Source organism: Triticum aestivum, chromosome 3B, assembly GCF_018294505.1.
Source record: "Triticum aestivum cultivar Chinese Spring chromosome 3B, IWGSC CS RefSeq v2.1, whole genome shotgun sequence".
In the NCBI taxonomy this organism is placed as follows: Eukaryota; Viridiplantae; Streptophyta; class Magnoliopsida; order Poales; family Poaceae; genus Triticum; species Triticum aestivum.
The window spans coordinates 560,189,843-560,208,510 of record NC_057801.1 but is presented as its reverse complement, the minus strand read 5'-3'; positions in this window follow the sequence as shown (position 1 = coordinate 560,208,510).

Sequence of the window (18,668 nt, the reverse complement as noted above, 5' to 3'; positions counted from 1 at the left end):
TCCTACCATACAGTATCGAGAGTATTGCATCTCCAACGGAGTGGGTTAGTATAGTTACTCTCCTCAGTTCACCACTGGCTTGTTTTCCCAGGTCCTAGTTCACGGGATCTCCGATCACATAGGTTGGGTTACCACCATGGCAACTCATGTGGGTCTCATACCCATCTCCCTCGATGCATTATCTATCACAACACGTGATAGCCCTTTTGTAAAGGGATCTGCCAGATTCTTAGCCGTATGGACATAGTCCAACGCTATCACTCCGGAGTTTCTTAATTTTCTGACAGCTTTTAATCTCATTCTTATGTGTTTGGTGGACTTCATGTTGTCCTTTGAACTCTTCACCTTGGTGATGACAGTCTGATTGTCACAGTTCATAAGGATAGCCGGAACCGGTTTATCAACCAATGGCAAGTCCATCAAAAGATCTCGAAGCCATCTCGCTTCAACACCAGATGTGTCTAATGCCGTTAATTCTGCTTCCATTGTCGATCTCGTTAAGATAGTTTGCTTGCAAGACTTCTAGGAAATAGCGCCACCTCCAAGAGTAAACATATACCCAGTTGTGGCCTTCATCTCATCAGCATCAGAGATCCAATTCGCATCACTATACCCTTCAAGTACCGACGGGTATCCGGTATAGTGAAGTCCATAGTTCATAGTACCTTTCAGATAGCGCATAACTCTCTCAACAGCATGCCAATGTACATCACCCGGTTTGGAAACAAACCGGCTCAGTTTGCTCACAGCAAACGCGATGTCAGGCCTCGTTGCGCTCGCTAGGTACATCAGTGAACCAATGATTTGAGAGTATCTCAATTGATCTTTAGCCATGCCTTTGGACTTTCGAATCAATACGCTAGGATCATATGGTGTTTGAGATGGTGTGCAGTCCGAATATCCAAAGCGACTCAACACCTTCTCAACGTAATGGGATTGCAGAAGTGTGATCCCACCCTCATTATCTCTCAGTAGCTTGATGTTCAAGATAACATCAGCCACACCAAGGTCTTTCATCTCAAAGTTCTGAGATAGAAACGATTTGACCTCCTCAATGACTTTGAGGTTTGTTCCGAATATCAGTATGTCATCAACATACAAGCACAGTATAACTCCTTCGCCCCCACCATGGCGATACTATACACATTTGTCAGCCTCATTAACTACGAAACCAACAGATGTCAGAGTTGTATTAAACTTATCATGCCATTGCTTAGGTGCTTGTTTCAGGCCATATAAAGATTTTATCAACCTACACACCTTTCTTTCCTGACCATCTATCACAAAGCCATCAGGCTGTTGCATGTAGATTTCCTCCTTTAGCTCTCCATTTAGAAAAGCCGTCTTAACATCCATCTGATGGACGAGAAGACCATGTGAGGCCGCCAACGAGAGTAATACTCGAATGGTGGTCAGTCTAGCCACAGGTGAATAAGTATCAAAGAAATCTTCCTCTTCTTGCTGGTCATAGCCCTTGGCCATAAGCCTAGCCTTGTACTTTTCAATCGTACCATCGGGCCTAAGCTTCTTTTTGAACACCCACTTACATCCCAGTGGTTTGCAACCATAGGGACGGTCAGTGATCTCCCATGTCCCGTTAGCCATGATGGAATCCATCTCGCTACGGACCGCATCCTTCCAGTAGTCAGCTTCTGGAGAGGCATACGCTTCTGAAATAGAAGTGGGAGTATCATCCACGAGGTACACGAAGAAATCATCACCAAAGGTCTTTGCAGTCCTTTGTCTCTTGCCCCTACCAAGGGTTTCCTCGTCATCCTCCTCGGGATTTTCATCATGTGTTTGTTCATAATATTCCATAGGGATGGCAGGTTCAGGAGTCTCCTCAGATTCCTGTCTAGAAGTGCTTTGCATATCTCTCATAGGAAAAATATCCTCAAAGAATGTAGCATCCTTAGACTCCATAATTGTACCGACCTTCTGGTCAGGTACCTCAGATTTCACTACTAGAAATCTATAGCCAACGCTGTTCTTAGCGTAGCCCAAATTAATGCAGTCCACGGTCTTATGTCCAAGCTTACGCTTTTTGGGGATCGGCACGTTGACTTTCGCCAAACAGCCCCAAGTGCGCAAGTACGAGAGTGTCGTCCTTCTCTTTGCCCATTTCTCATAGGGAGTGATCTCACTATCCTTTGTCGGAACTTTATTCAGGACATGACATGCCGTCAATATAGCCTCCCCCCACCATGCCTTGGATAAACCCGATGTATCTAACATGGCGTTAACCAAATCAGTTAGAGTACGGTTTTTCCGCTCGGCAACCCCGTTTGACTGGGGTGAATAGGGAGGTGTCCTCTCATGAATAATGCCGTGTTCCGCACAGAAGGAATCAAACTCACTCGAGAAGTACTCTCCACCACGATCTGACCGGACTCGTTTAATTTTCTTTTCAAGTTGATTTTCAACTTCTGCCTTATAGATTTTAAAGTAGTGTAGAGCCTCATCTTTAGTATTTAACAGATACACATAGCAATATCTAGTGGAATCATCTATCAATGTCATGAAGTATCTCTTTCCACCTTTAGTCAACACACCATTCATCTCACAAAGATCAGAATGTATGAGTTCTAATGGTGCCAGGTGTCTCTCCTCCGCGGCCTTATGAGGCTTGCGAGGTTGCTTAGCTTGCACACATGAAAGGCACTTAGAACCTTTGGCTAAAGTGAAACTCGGGATTAAATCCAACTTGGCTAGCCGTGTCATAACACCAAAACTAATGTGACAAAGACGTGAATGCCAAACTTCAGATTCATTAACATTCGAATGAATATGGTTCACGACTTTATTACAAAAATCTGCGAGGGAAAGGCGGAACATCCCTCCGCTCTCATAACCTTTTCCAACAAAGAGTCCATATTTTGTAACAACTAATTTATTAGACTCGAAAACCAACTTAAACCCTTCTCTACATAGAAGGGAGCCACTAACGAGGTTCTTCTTGATGGCGGGGACATGCTGCACGATCCTTCCCGAAGTAAACTTCAGATCGACCGTGCCAACACCATGAACAGAAGCACTCGCGCCATTCCCCATCAATACGGACCCGTGACCTGTGACCTGGTAAGAAGTGAACAATGAAATGTCAGCACACACATGAACACCTGCACCTGTGTCCACCCACCAATCGTTGGGTTGAAACACTGAAAAAACAGTAAATAAATTACCGTACCCAGATGCACCATTCTCATTGTTGCCCACAATCATGTTGACAGACTTGGAGTCCTGTCCTGACTTCTTGTACTTGTTTGGGCACTTGTTGGCCCAATGTTCAACCGAACCACAAGTAAAGCAGCCCTCGTCCTTCTTGTTCTTCTTGAAGGTCTTCTTACCCTTCTTCTTAAAGTCGGTATTGTGTTGGACACCGTTCTTTCCCTTGGGCTTGTGGGAGTTGAAGTTCTTCTGGTTCACCATGTTGGCAACAGAAGTCCCTTCGGCCCCTTTTCCGTGCGAGTCTTTTGCCCTCGAATTCTGCTCAACACTCAGATGGCCAATGACATCCTCCACAGAGAATTCACGCCTCTGATGTTTCAGAGTGGTGGCAAAGTTCCTCCAGGAATTAGGGAGATTAGCGATTATGCAGCCCGCGACAAACTTGCCCGGTAACTCGCACTTGAGAAGCTCAAGTTCCTTAACAATGCATATTATCTCATGAGCCTGCTCCAATACAGGACGGTTTTCAACCATCTTGTAATCGTGGAACTGCTCTATAATATACATCTCGCTCCCTGCATCGGCGGCCCCGAATTTAGATTCGAGCGCCTCCCACAAGTCCTTGGCGACATGCACATGTAAATATGCGTCGACCAGTTTATCTCCGATCACGCTAAGAACTGCTCCGAGAAACACAACGGTAGCCTCCTTGAACGCCTTCTCCTGTTCAGGAGCAATCGTTCCCGTGGAGACACCGGTGACCCAGAACACGTTCATAGCCGTGAGCCATAACGTGGTCTTAGTCTGCCAACGCTTGAAGTATGTACCGGTAAACTTATCCGGTTTCAGTGCAGCGGCAAAGCCACTTGCCGAGAAATTTCTACACATAATAGGTTTTTGGATTGTTGAGTAAATAGGCAATTTCTCGATTAAATTAATCCATGAGTAAATCACTAGCATGGCATTGACTAAGTTGATGACGTACTGACTCTGATCTAGACATGCACGTACTAAGCAAACAGTAGACAAATCTACACATACTGCTAGTACTGCTAATATGAAAATAATCAGGAGCGGGATAAACGAGTTACCCTCCAGTAGGCCACGCAGAGGCCGCGGCTTTGGTGGCAGCAGCGGCGTCCTCGGCGACCTTCTTGTCGGCTTCAGCTTTCTCGGCGGCGGCACGGTCGGCGTCGGTGGACATGGTGATGACGAAGGCGACGCGGACGTAGAGGAAGTAGACGATCGGAAGCGAGCAGTCGCGTAATCGCTGCCCAAAAACCTATTCGCCCCTCACCCCGTACAGGAACCAGAAGGGCGTGGTTTCGGAGACCTGCTCTCCCGTCGACCGTGTACGTGGCGGACGGGATGGAGTCACCGGCGGCAGCAGCAGCAAAGGGACGACGGTGGGCGTGCGCATGAGCAGATGTGATCTGTTCGTGGCGGCTAGGGTTAGGAGACACCGCATACTTATAGGCGCAGCCGCGTGGAGAGACGTGGGCTCGACCCACGTCCGAGTCCGTGACAGCCCACGATCCGACGTCTCAGATCGTGGCCCAGCTGTCAGAAAACTCTCCGTTAGTAACTGGCAAAAATAAGCGCGTAGGTGTGAGCTCGGCTCGGCTCAATCCCGCAACCCGCGTCGCGTCGCGTCGTGACGAGGCGTGGCGTGGCGTGGCGTGGCGAGGCGGGCGGCGGAGGAGGAGTGCGCGAGGGCCTCTTCTCTTCTCAAGCTCCAATAGCATGTAGAAGAGAAACCCTTATAAACCACTCCAACTCTCCTTCCACTTCCGGGGTGGGACTAAACTTCCCACCACACCTAGTGCCATATAACCCACATGGGCCCTTAGAGATTTTTCAGAAATTGCAATATGGGCCTAGAGCCCATCTCAGATTTCAACAGTCGCTGTCGCGGTCGAAGGATGAGAAGGCGCGGGCCATCCGTTCGCCGGAGGAAACCATGGTCAGTTTAACTGGTGTTGGACTGATGCGTGGACGGCTCGATGCTTGTGTGAGCGACAGTAGCTGAGATGGTGCGATGAGAAGTCCGTGTGTGAATTATGAACTTTGTTGTTTACCTACCATGCTTGCTACCCCGCACCAGACAAGGTGTCCACGAGCAGTCTGAAGTAAAGATATTGGGGTGACGAGCGCGCGACTGCCGGTGGCCCTCCTCGCCGGCGCTCCCGCCGGCCCCCCGTCAAGCTCGGCCCCCTCGCCCCAGCCTCCTCGCGGTGCCTCCATGGGGACCCCCTCCCCTCCGCCTTTGGTGCTCGCCTCTGCCCCCCGAATCGACCTCCTCGACCGCGAGCGTTGGGCTGATTGGGCGACGGAGGAGGATCTGGCCGACGCGGCTGCGGCTGCGGCGGGTCTCCTTCCGCGAGGCCTCCGTTTTGGTGATCGCCTGGCTGAGCTCGTCTCTGGTGAGTTGCCTCCCCTCCCCCGTCCGAGCGCCCCCTTCCCTTCGCAGGTGCCACCCCGCCCCTCCCATTCCCCACCTTCCCCGTCACCGCCACGGTCCGGCCCTCCGGCCGGTCGGCGCGGTCGCGGGGCCCGAGCCCGTGCTTGGGGGGTGGTCGGGAGGGCAGACCTCGGTCGTGCGGCGGTTTCATGGCGCCGGGATGCCCCTCGTCATCAAGCTTGTGCTCCCCGCTTCCTCCGGTGGCCTCCTCTGCTTCGGTGACGGCTGCGGTCTCGTGCGGCTTGCCCAAATTCCGCGCCTTTCGCCCATCTCCGGATCCGGCCTGCCCGACCGCCGACGCCCAGCGGGCGGTGCTGGCGCCGCGCTGCCACCCCATGGCCGTACGAGGGGAAACCCTTCCCTCCCACAGCGATCCGTCGCGTAATGGGCTGGGCCGCCTGGAGCGCCTTGGGCCTCTGGTGTCAGGGGGCTTTCCTCCTCTGGGCCGTGGAGTGGGCCTGGGCCTCGCCTCGTCTCCTCCTGGAGGCCTGGTAGACTGGGCTCAAAGGACCGAGTCATCCTCGTCTCTAGGGCAAGTGTGCTCCCCTGCCCTGCATTCCTCCCTCCTCCCCGCACCCTCCCATCCTGCGCGCCCCCGGTTCCCTCCACCCTCCCTGCCCCGTCTGTGCTCTCCGTCCGGCCCCCGATGCCGCGCGATGTGGGCGATGGGGCTCCGCGCCCGAAGCGCCATGCTGACGAACCGGCGGACCGTCGCCCGGTCGACTCATGGCACCCCTCCCCGGAGGCCTCGCGGAGGGAATCCGAGCTCCGTTCCGAGCTCGTGTCCCGAGGCTCTGCCCCGACCTCGGACCCCTCCGGGCGGGAGGACCGGCCGCGTGACCACTCGCCGGACCATTGGCGGAGCCGTGGGCGTGAGCGGGACCGCCGTTCCCCTCCTCGTCGCTCCCCTCCCTACCGGTCGCGGTCCCCGGCTCGCTCTGGTCGCGCGGTGCAGTCCCCACCTCGCCGGTACAATCCTCCACAGCGTCAGCCGCAGTTCCCTCCCCCGGGTCCCGGAGCCCCCAACCCCCGAGGCGCTTTCGCGAAGAAGAAGAAGAAGAAGAAGAAGGCTGGCCAGCGGTTCGGTGGTGGAGCTGGCCAAGCCTCTTCCGTCACCCACCCGACTTCGGCCCATCCGGCATCTCCAGCAAAGACCACCTCCAGCGCCATTTGCTTCAACTGTGGCAAGGAGGGCCACCGCCAGACCGACTGCAAGGTTCCTCCGGCTTGTTTCAAGTGCAAGGGCATGGACCACCCCGCGATTCTCTGCCCGCTTCAGCCGGAGGAGGGGGGGCTGATGCTCTACGGCCATGCTTTGGACGATTTTGGATTCTTCCAGATGGATTTGCCCGCGGTCGCGGTCGTGCCATCCCTGACCGCTCTCATCTCGGTCCTGGAAGGCCGGTCGGCTTCCCCGGCTATCATCACGGAGGAGCTCCGTCACCTCTTCCGCCCTGATTGGGGCTGGGAGGTTGCGCCGATCTCTGATCACGAGTTTACCGGGGCGTTTCCGGATCCTGTCAACCTGCGCTACGGCACGCACAGTGATCAGCTCACTTTAGCCCTCAACAAGCTCACCGTCAGCATCTCGGTGCCACTGGTGGACCCTATGGCGGTGGCCTGTCTTTCGACGGTGTGGATTCAAATCTGTGGGCTACCGCCGATTGCCAAGAAGGAGCGCGCCATTCGGAACATTTCCGTCTCCTTGGCAAGATAGTGGAGGTGGATGGCCCCTCCCTCGTCCGTGGACCGGCTGTTCGTGTCAAGATCAAGACTCCCGACTCGACCAAGCTATAGACAACTGTCCGTTTGGTCTTTGGAGATGCTGGATATGACCTCAAGATCTCGGTGGAGGGGGAAGCTTTGGGCGCTTCCCAACCAGCGACGGATGACGCGGCTCCCGGGTCCCATGGCAACTTGGGCGGTGACCCACACTCCCACGGTGGTGGTCGGTCACCGCGCAGGCGCAGCCGCTCCCCAAGCTCCAGTGGGGAGGATGAAGATTCCCCAGAGCCACACGCGCCGCCCCTACCGATGGAAAAGACAGCATCCAAAGAGCTCTATCTGACCCATGATGCTTCGGCCCAAGATCCGATGGAGGATGAGGATGCTCGTGCTCTCAACGAAATGCTCGAAGCTGACTCGCTGCTTCGCCCTCACGCGGCCCTTTCCCTGCTCCTTGGCACTCCCATGGCTGCTTTGGAGTCAGAGACGATCAGTGGTACTAGTGGCGTTAGCTTGGAGGTTTGTCCCCCTCCTTCCCGCGTATGGCCTCACCCCCCATCACCCGGACGGCATCGCCTCCATCTTCGCCGCAGGCTGGGTCGGGGGAGATCTCCCCGGTGGTCGGGACTGGGCAGGTCTGCCCTCCAGTGCCTCCTCGTCCTCCGAAGGGCAAGGTCCAACAACGTTCGGTGTCCTCTCCGGCGACGATCACTCGGAAGAGCGCGCGGATCGACTTGGCTGCGCGTGCATTTGGTGCGTCCCCCAATGCAGTCGAGAAGGCCGCTCGCTGGGCTGCAGTCCGCAACTTGGACTCAGGTCCGTCCCAACCCCCCCCCTGTGCTTTCGGCTGTTGATTGCTTACTTATGGATGATACATCTGATGGGGGGATCCCGGCTGAGGAGTAACCGATGGACTCCTTCTCAGTGCTTGCGGCCGTTCCCTTAGGCCATCTGGCCCTTCTGGCCAATGACTCTGCGATTGTATTCCACGGTGAGAAGGGCCCTGCCCTCAAACAGATCGCGGCCATCAAGGCTAAAGAGATCCTTGACGGCCACCTTGCAGCCGCTAGGGCTCGCGAGGCTGTCGCGGCTGAGGCTGCCGTGACCCCCAGCACTCAGCCCGTGGGGAGGGGCGATACGACGGCTGCTGCCCTGGTAGAGGTTCGGGGCCGTACTCATTCTCGCACGGCTCAACTTCGTTGGGCGCTGAGCGCATCCATTGCGGTGGGGTCCAGTGTGGACCCCCTAGAGGAGTAGTATGCGTGCACTTTTCTGGAATCTCCGCGGGTTCGGCCATGATGGTCGGCGACGCCAATTAGTGGACTACATGCGCGAGGAGGATATTGATATAGTGGCGATCCAAGAAACGATGAGGACCGAGTTTTCTCTCTCGGAACTCGATCGATTGAGCAGACATTTGTTTGCATGGTACTGGTTGCCATCTAGTGGAGTGGCGGGACACTCCGGTGGCATCCTTCTCGGGGTGAAGGACGCCACCTTTGAGGTTGGCTCCATGGACCGCGGAGATTTCTTCGTGAGTATGGAAGTTTGGGAGAGGGCAGTTAACTTCAAATGGGAAGTGATTGTCGTTTATGGCCCGGCGGACCACAGTCGCTCCACCGCGTTCCTCGCTGAGATGCATGCCAAGATTAGGGCGTCCACTCTCCCAGTGATCATTGGGGGTGACTTCAATCTTCTCCGCTCCGTAGCGGACAAGAACAATGGTCGGGTTGACCAGTCAGGCATGCAATGTTTTAATGACTGGATTGCCGACCTCGAGCTTCGGGAGCTTGATCGGGTCGGAGCCCATTCCACCTGGACTAATAAACAGGTGAATCCGACCCGAAGTGTTTTGGACCGGGTATTTGTATCCCCTGAATGGGAACTTCGATTCCCCTTAGCTACTCTCCAGGCCATCACTAGGATTGGATCCGACCATGTACCCCTCCTACTATCTTCCATGGATGAGCGTCCCCGACCGCCCCCTCGCTTTCGGTTTGAGGCGTTCTGGCTTCGCCATCCGGGATTCACTGCGGCCGTTCGAGACCATTGGACTGCGGCCCGTGCTGAACCTCACCGGTCTACGTCAATCATAGATGACTGGCATCACGTGGCCAAACGATCCCGGCAATTTATGAAAGGCTGGGGCGCAAATATTGGACGGGACCTACGGGTCCTAAAGCAGGCTCTGCTTATGGAGATCAGGGCACTTGACATTCGGGGTGACAGACCAGGTCTGTCCTCGGAGGAGTGGTCCTTGAGGTATAGCTTGGAAGATACCCTCACTGACATCTATGCCAAAGAGGAAGAATACTGGCGCCAGCGCGGCTCTTTTAATTGGATCATGTTTGGTGATGCCAACACGGCTTATTTTCAGGCCATTGCCAATGGCCGTAGGCGACGATGCACCATCCCCATCCTTTGGGATGGGACCGGTTATTACAGGACCCGGACGAGATCCGGGCTCATGTCGATGGGTTCTATAGAACTCTGTTTTCCGCTCGGCCGCGAGGGGGCCTCGCTCTAGCTGAGAACTTTTGGGATGAGCATCTCCGCGTCTCCCCCGAAGAGAACCAAGACCTCCTTAACCCCTTTGAAGAATCTGAGGTGGAGGCCATCGTCAAGTCCATGAACCCGGCCTCTGCTCCGGGTTCGGACGGTCTCCCGGTCCGGTTTTTCCAAACTTTCTGGACCACCATCAAGGGCGAGATTATGGCGTTATTCCGGGAGTTTTCGCGGGGACCCTTGATGTATCCCGCCTGAACTATGGGATCATATCTCTAATCCCCAAGGTCCAGGGGGCTTCAGATATTCGACAGTTTCGCCCAATCACGGTGATTAACGTGATATTTAGGATTTTAGCCAAGGGGTACGCCACTAGGGCGGCCCTGCTGGCACCTAGGATCCACCACCCGAACCAATCGGTGTTCACTAAGGGCCGATTCATTCTCGACGGGGTTTTGGTGCTTCATGAACTCCTTCATGAGGTCAAGAGAAAACACCTCCGGGCTGTTTTCTTCAAGATTGATTTCCATAAAGCCTATGATACGGTCCACTGGTTCTTTCTCCGTGAGGTCATGGAGAAGCGTGGGTTTGACCCATATTGGATAGCTCGGGTGATGCAGTTGGTTATGTCTGGCCGTACTGCTGTCAACATCAATGGGGAAGTTGGCTCCTACTTCCCCACCGCCCAGGGGGTGCGCCAAGGCGACCCCCTGTTCAACCTGATTGTGGATGCTCTTGCCACAATCTTGGACAAGGCACGGCGGGCTGGGCATATCAAGGGGATCTGCCCGCACCTAGTCGGTGATGGGGGTATTACTCATCTCCAATATGCGGATGACACCATCCTCATGGTTGAAGGCTCGAACACTGACATCCAAAATCTGAAGTTTCTACTTTTGTGTTTTCAAGAGATGTCGGGCCTCACAATAAACTCAAAAGCAAAGTAATGGTGCTAGGCTACTGAGGGGAAGAATCCCGACGCATAGCCAATATGCTGAATTGTCGTCTTGGCTCCTTTCCGACCACCTACCTTGGCCTCCCGATTAGCAATTCCGCCTCCAGGCAAAGGACCTTCGCCCCACGGTGTCCAAGCTCCAACACAGGGTTGAGCCATGGCAGGGGAGGTGGCTATCCAAGGCGGCCTGGGTCGTGTTGATGAACTCCTCCTTGGTTAGCCTGCTTATGTACTTGATGGGATTCTATAGTCTGCATGAATCCCTTCATCGGGAAGTCACCAAATACTTATCTCGGTTCTTCTGGGCGGGACCAGATAATAGACAAAAGTATCACATGGTAAAATGGTCTGAGGTGTGCAAGCCAAAGGACCAAGGCGGCTTGGGAGTCATCTCGTCTAAGCGGATGAACATAGCCTTACTCTCCAAATGGCTATGGCGCATTGAGACGGGTGATGGAGGCTTATGGCTCCAGATCATCCGCGCAAAGTACTTGCATGGACAGCCTCTGGCCTTCGCCTCCCGGACGGGTGGCTCCCAGTTTTGGCAGGCAGTCATCCAGCTTATGCCGGTCCTACGGATTGGAACATCCATCTCGGTGGGGACAGGCACCAACACCCTATTCTGGCTTGACCGCTGGTCAGGTGACCGACCATTTGCCCAACGTTTCAACGCGCTCTTCTCCATCTGTGTCCGACCGCATCTATCCGTGCATGCGACCCTCACTGACCTCGGGGCTATAGCTTTCCGTTGTACTTTTGGACCGTTAGAACGGGGCCAATGGGACGAGATGCTCTAATGCATTGCTCTTCACCCTCCCTCAACGGAGGATGATTCATTATCTTGGTCCCTCGAACCAAGTGGGAGGTTCTCTACCAAGTCCCTATACCACGCCATGCTAGCTACCCCGGGCCCAACCGAAATGACCCTTCTTTGGGAGATTAAGCTGCCGTTAAAGATTCGCATCTCTCTATGGCAATGGGTGCGAGGCCGTTTACCCTCGGGTACAGAAGTTAGAAAACGGAATGTCCCGGGGATGGTTTATGCCCCCTATGTGGCGTACCGGAAGACTCCAACCATATCTTCTTTCGGTGCCCGTCTGCAGTCCTCCTGTGGAGCTGCATCAGGGAGGTGATTCGCGGTGATTGGAACCATGATAACCTCCCCGATCTATTTTAGGCAGTCCTAAGCCGAGAGGCCAGGACGCGCCCTAGCCTGTGGGTAGTAGTGGGGGCGATAGCATGGACTCTGTGGACAGCTCGCAATAAACTCGTGATTGAGCATGTGATTCCAACTCGTGCGACTGACTCTATCTACAAACTGTGTGGCTTCTTACAGCTATGGAGACCGCTCAGCAAGCGGTGTGATCGGGACTTCATTGACATGATCATCTCGGCCTTACGCACCACCGTTGGAGCATTGGCGCCACCGCTCCCGCCTCCACCACCTGAGCCGGACTAGTTAGACTATGTTCCTTATTTTGGGGTTGTTTGGTTGTGCCCCCAGCGCTCCGTCCTATGTTGTACTTCTGTTATGCCCTTGTGGTAACCTTGGCTGGACCTTTTTTGTTTCCTTGGCTGGACCTTTTGTTGGCCGCGATTGTCGGATATTGTTGTGGTGGTTGCTTTATAATCTAAAGCGGGGGGAAACCCTATTACCGAAAAAGGCTTTCGCCCCGCTTTATAGATAAAGCAAACCGCCACAAGACATACAGCCACAACAGGTTCACACACACGCACCCAAGTACCACAACAAAGTCATAAGGTTCTGCTGAGGGCACAGCTCAACAAGCCCAAAAAGAAAGAGAGAAAACAAAGCGTGACCACCGCAGGCGATCTAGTCAGGCTCGGCGGCGGCGGCGGCGGCGGGGGCGACAGGCGGACGGCCATCGAGCGAAGATCGGCGATGAAGGCAGAGATGGCGTCGCGCTCCAGGGGGCGGCTAAGCGGCCGCCAAAGCTGCAGGAAACCCGAGAATTTGTAGAGAGCGTCAGTAGCACGACGAAGAGGAGTACGCTCGACCACAAGCTTATTGCGAACAGTCCAAAGAGTCCAGGCAAGGACCCCAACCTCCAGCCACCTAATGTGGCGAGAGGACGAAGGGGACGCTTGGAGTTCAGCAAATAAGTCGGGGAAGTTGGTGTGGGTCCAACTCCCCCCGACAATCTCGCGAAAGCAGCTCCAGAGGAACCGGGCGGAAGCGCAAGCGAAGAAGATGTGGTTGGAGTCCTCGGGGACAGCACAGAGGGGGCAGATACCAGTGCCCGGGCCATTACGCTTGCGGACCTCCACACCGGATGGGATCCGTCCACGGATCCACTGCCACATGAAGATGCGGATCTTCAGTGGGAGAAGGACGGACAAAACCATCGAAAGGAGGGGGGGAGCGGAGGAGGGGGCAATGGCCAAGTAAAGCGATTTGGTAGAGAACTGGCCCGACGGCTCCAAGTGCCAACGCACAAGGTCCTGGTCTCCATCCACCAACGGCTCATGCAGAGCAACGCAATCAAGCAACTCACGCCAGGCGGCGGATTCCGCAGGCCCAAATGGCCGACGGAAAGCGAGGCGCCCTAAGTCAATAAGGGCCCTATCAACAGAAATCATGGGGTCGACAGAGATAGAGAAGAGGATGGGGAAGCGAGCCGCAAAGGGGGAGTCGCCGGCCCAACGATCAAACCAGAAGAGCGTCGAGAGGCCGGACCCCACCGAGATAGAGGTACCAATGCGGAGCATAGGGAGGAGCTAGACGAGGGACTGCCAGAACTGGGAACCTCCCGACTTCTGGCAGAAGGCAAGGGGCTGGCCGCGCAGGTATTTATTTCGGATAATGTCCAGCCAGAGGCCACCATGACCCTGCGTGATGCACCACAGCCACCGGGATAGGAGGGCAATATTCATCTGTTTAGAGCACATGATGCCCAATCCACCCTACTCTCTAGGCTTGCAGATGTCAGGCCAGCTGACCATGTGATACTTCTGCTTGCCATGCTCGCCAGCCCAATAGAATCGAGACTGGATTTTGGCGATCTCCTCATGGAGAGATTCATGGAGGCTGTAGAAACTCATAAGAAATAAGAGGAGGCTGGAGAGGGAGGAGTTGATAAGGATAGTCCGGGCCGCCTTGGAAAGCCACCTCCCCTGCCAGGGCTCGCACCTAGTCTGGAGCTTGGTCACGGAGGGGCGAAGATCGGTGGCCAAGAGGCGCGAGTCACTGATGGGCGTCCCAAGGTAGGTAGTGGGGAACGAGCCCAGGCGGCAATTGAGTCTATTGGCAATGGCCACAGACTCATCGGGAGAGTATCCCATCACCATAACATCGCTCTTATCGAAGTTGATCTTGAGGCCCGACATCTGTTGGAAGCAAAGGAGGAGGAACTTGAGGTTGGTGATGTCCATCTCCGAGCCTTCGACCATGATGATCGTGTCATCGGCATACTGGAGGATGGAGATTCCCGAGTCCCCAGAGAGATGGGGGGTAATACCTCGGATGTGGACCGCGGCTTTAGCCTTATCTAGAATGGAGGCCAAAGCGTCCACGACCATATTGAAGAGGAACGGGGAGAAGGGGTCGCCTTGGCGCACCCCACATAGGGTAGGGAAGAAGGGACCGATCTCGCCGTTAATGTTGACCGCCGTGCGACCGCAAGAGACCATTTGCATGACTCTCGTGATCCACTGGTCGTCAAAGCCCTTCCGCAGAAGAACTTCCCTAAGGAAGGACCAGCTAACCGTATCATAGGCTTTGTGAAAATCGATCTTCAGAAAGACCGCCTTCAGGCGTTTGACCCGGACTTCATGAAGGACCTCGTGGAGCACCAGGACACCATCCAGAATGTACCGACCCTTAATGAATGCTGATTGGTTAGGGTGGGTAATCCGGTCTGCAAGCAGGGTCACCCTATTGGCGTACCCCTTGGCCAGGATCCGGAAGATCACGTTGATGACCGTAATCGGGCGGAACTGGCGGATGTCCGTCGCCCCAGGGACCTTGGGGATGAGGGAAATGGTCCCGAAGTTGAGGCGACCAAGGTCAATCGATCCCACGAAGAATTCCTCGAAGATGGCCATGATCTCAGGTTTAATCATGTTCCAGAAGGTCTGGAAGAAGATGACCGGAAGACCGTCCGGGCCCGGAGCCGAGGAGGAGTTCATACCCTTGATGGCCTCCCAGACCTCCTGTTCAGAGAAGGGGGCCGTCAGGGATGCGTTTTCTGCGTCAGAAACCAGTTGGGCGCCGGCCCAGCAGTCAAGGGCGAGAGAGAGACCGCTCCGAGGAGCGGGAGAGAAGAGGGAGCGATAGAAACCATCAACATGGGAGCGGATGTCCCAGGGGTCCTGAAGGAGAGTAGCTCCATCCCAAAGGCAGGGAATGGTGTTGCGTCTGCGGCGCCCGTTGGCTATCGCCTGGAAGTAAGCCGTATTCGCATCACCCTTCAGGACCCAACGCTGAGCGCCCCGAATACGCCAATAGGCCTCCTCATCGGTGTAGATCACGGAGAGCTGGTCTTCGAGGTCGTAGCGGGACATCCACTCGCCCGGGGAGAGACCCACCGCGTTAGCCCGAAAGTCGAGGGCCTGGATCGCAGTTAGCAGCGCCTTCTTACGCTCCCTGGCGTCACGGCCCAGGTTGGCCCCCCACCCCTTCATAAATTGCCGACCACGCTTCGCACAGAAGTGCCACACGTCAATAGCAGAAGGGGGGCGGGGGTGAGGGTGGGCACGAGCCTCGATCCACCGCGCACAGACGGCGTCGGTAAATCCGGCCTGGGAGAGCCAGAAGGTCTCAAAACGGAACCGAGGGGGAATCGGAGGACGCTCGTCCGCGGAGGAGAGAAGCAAGGGGACGTGGTCTGACCCAATCCGGGTGATGGCGCGAAGAGAGGCTAAGGAGCACCGGAGGTCCCACTCGGGGGAAACTAGGACCCTGTCCAAGACGGAGAGGGTCGGGGAGGCTTGGCGGTTGGTCCAAGTAAAACGGGCCCCAACCCGATCAATCTCCCGGAGGGCAAGGTCGGCAATGAAGTCGTTAAACATGTCCATCCAGGCAAGACTAACATTGCCATTATTCTTGTCTTCCGCAACTCGCAGCAGGTTGAAGTCACCCCTGACAACTACGGGGAGGGAGGCGGCCGAGATTTTCCGGTGAAGCTCCTCTAGGAAGGAGGCCGACCTACTATGGTCGGCCGGACCATAGACTATGATGATCTCCCACTTGAAGTTTAGCGATCTCTCGAAGACCTCCATGCTGACGAAGAATTCGCCCCGATCCATGCTGCCCACCTCAAAGGTGGCATCCTTCACACCTAAAAGGATGCCGCCCGAGTGACCCGTGCTCCCACTAGAAGGGAGCCAGTGCCACGCAAAGAGGTGAGAGCTCAGCCAGTCAAGCTCAGGGAGCGCAAAATCGCGTCGCATGGTCTCTTGCACGGCCACGATGTCAATGTGCTCATCTCGCATGTACTCCACTAACTGGCGGCGGTGGCCATCATGGCCGAAGCCGCGGATGTTCCAGAAGAGGGCCCGCATCAAGGAACCATTGGGGGGCTGCTTGACCCCAAGACACAGGAAGCGCTAAGCGCACGAAGAGCCGCCGTGCGGGAGCGGGTGCGTCCTCGGATCTCCGGCACGGCCACCGAGGGAGGGGGTGCCGTTTGCCGCGGCCGAGGCGGGGGGGAAGAACCCCCAGGCAACGCGGAGGCAGGGGGAACGACGAGGGCCGCTCGGGCCTCCGCTAGTTTCCCGTCAAGAACCTCCCGGGCCCTGATGGCCGCAACCTGGGCGAGAGGGGGACCCACTTCCCCACGAAGGATGATCGCGGAGTCGGAGGCCACTTTGGCGAGATGGCCCAGTGGAACAGATTCAAGAGCAGAGAAAGAACAAGACGAAGTAGAGGGGGGAGCGGAGGGCGTACCTGGCTCTAGGTTGCGGGCGGCAGCGCGAAGCTCAGCCCGCTCGGGGATGGGAAGCGCCGGGCGGCCCTCGGGGTGGGCAGCGTCCAGCCGAGCACTCCTGCGGGAGGCCACCACCGGAGAGGAGGCCGACCGGCTGCGGCGGGAGTAGGCGGCAGACCGTGGAGGGGGAGGCTGGGCTGCCAGAGGGGTGATGATCCGGGCCGCCCCCTCCCCAGGATACGACGAGGGAGAGGTCAACAGCCCCGGCTCAGCACACCCGAGGTAGCTCTGGGTCGAGGGCGGTGGAGCGACCAGAGGAGGAGGAGGCGCACCCGAGGCCGAAGAGCAGCCCCCTGAGGGGACCCGAGTGGACGACGGGGCCGGGGCGCGTCGGGCTGCGTGGAGAAGACGGTGACGGGAGGAGGCGAAGCCGGAGAGGGAGGGCCATCCACAGGAGGCGTCGCCCCATCCTCAGGAACCGCCGACGAGGCGGAGAGCAGGCCTCCGGTCAGGCCGACTGGGGCCATCCCCGGAGGCGGGGAAGAGACGGGGGAGCGCGGGGAGGAAGCCGGGCAGACCACCAGGCCGACGCTGGAGATGTCGCTCCCCTCGGATGGCGACACGTCCGGGATCGGTGGGTCATTCACCTAGGGGCGGGGTGCAGCCTGGCGGCCCTTGTCCCCCCTAGCCGGAGGGGGCGCGAGGGGGAGGGGGAGCGGGAGTCCTCGGACGCCCCTCCTCGTCAGAGCGGTGAGAGCGAGAGCGGTGCCGGCCGTGGTAGTCTCCGCCGGCCCCCTGGTTGTCGTCTGGGGGGCCGACGTCGAGGGAGCGGGGGCGCCCAACATGGTTGGGAGGCTCGGGGGCGATCCTGAGGTCGAAGCCCTGGTCGTTGAAGAAGACCCGAACCGAGGTGCGCAGCTTGGAGGAGTCGAGACACTTGACCTTGACCCGCACCTCCTCCTCCTTGCGCAGTGAGAGCTCGTCGACCACCACCACCTTGCCTAGGAGGCGAGACATCTGGCGGATGACGAGCTCGGACCGCGCAATGTCGGAGAGACCGGAGATGAGGATCCAGGCGGTGTCGAGGACGGCCACGGCCTGAGCGTCGAGAACTGGCTCAGAAATCTCGACAACCAGCTGGTTGAGCGCGAGAGTGATCCGGCCACTACGCGTGGCGTAGCCGTAGCTGACAGAGTCGGGGAAGACGACGGAGAAGATGTGACCGGCGGTGGGGGTGACCACCCAGTCCCACTGGTGGCGGTAGAGGTGGTTGAGCTCGGCCTCGATCATCTCCGGGGACGCCACCCCGTCAACGACTGTGACAATCGCCTGAAGGGATGGCGACGGAGGAGGGGCGTCCGGGACCTCAAGGTGGAAGAAGCCCAACCCCTCGATCCCGTGCCCATACATCATGAGCTCAGAGACCACCGGTCTGTCCGGGCACAGAATGGCGGGGTGGCCAGGATCCTTGCAGAGGTAGCAGCACTGGGGGTTGACACACGCAACCTGAGAGTGTCCCCTCACCCCACAGTTGAAGCATGGGGGCGAGGGAGACCGGAGACGGGGCCCGGAGCGGAGGGGGCCCCCGGACCCGTGGAGGGAAGCACGGCCGGAGTGAGGCGGACACCCCAGCGCTTCTTCTTCTTGGCGGGGCCAGGACGGCCGCGGGAGGGGCCACCACCAAAGGGCGGAGCCGGGACCGTAGCCCCCGTGGAAGCCGCGTGCGGGGGGACGTAGCGGCGGGTGTCCGGGGTGGGGAGGATACCGTCCTGCGGGCGAGGAGAGCCGGCACGAACCGGACGGGCAGGAGATGGGGACCGATCCCTACGACAGGATGGCGAGGGGGAGCGCCGTCGACGCCAGTCACCCGACGACGCCCGAGGCGAGCGGGACCGAGCCCGGTCATCCCGGCGGGAGGGGGAGCGGCGGCTGTCCCGAAGCTCCCGGAGCTCGCGCCGGAGCTCCT